The sequence below is a fragment of the Antrostomus carolinensis genome, unplaced genomic scaffold (assembly GCF_000700745.2).
Source record: "Antrostomus carolinensis isolate BGI_N321 unplaced genomic scaffold, ASM70074v2 scaffold6509, whole genome shotgun sequence".
In the NCBI taxonomy this organism is placed as follows: Eukaryota; Metazoa; Chordata; class Aves; order Caprimulgiformes; family Caprimulgidae; genus Antrostomus; species Antrostomus carolinensis.
Window position 1 is genome coordinate 13844 of NW_010336317.1, and position 215 is coordinate 14058.

Consider the following 215-nt stretch of genomic DNA (forward strand, 5'->3'; position numbering starts at 1 on the left):
TTCTCTCCTAACAAATCCCAGCTGAACCCAACCCCCAGCGCTGTTCCAGCTGCTGAACAGAACCAGCTCTGGCCCAGCTCACACCAGGACAGGCTGGAACAGGGGAATCCCAGATTGGTACCAACCTCAATTAACTGCCAAAGAACAAAGTTTGTTAAAGTCCCTGTCAAAGTTCACAGCTGACACCCCCCCCCTCACTCCATCTCCCCCAAAAG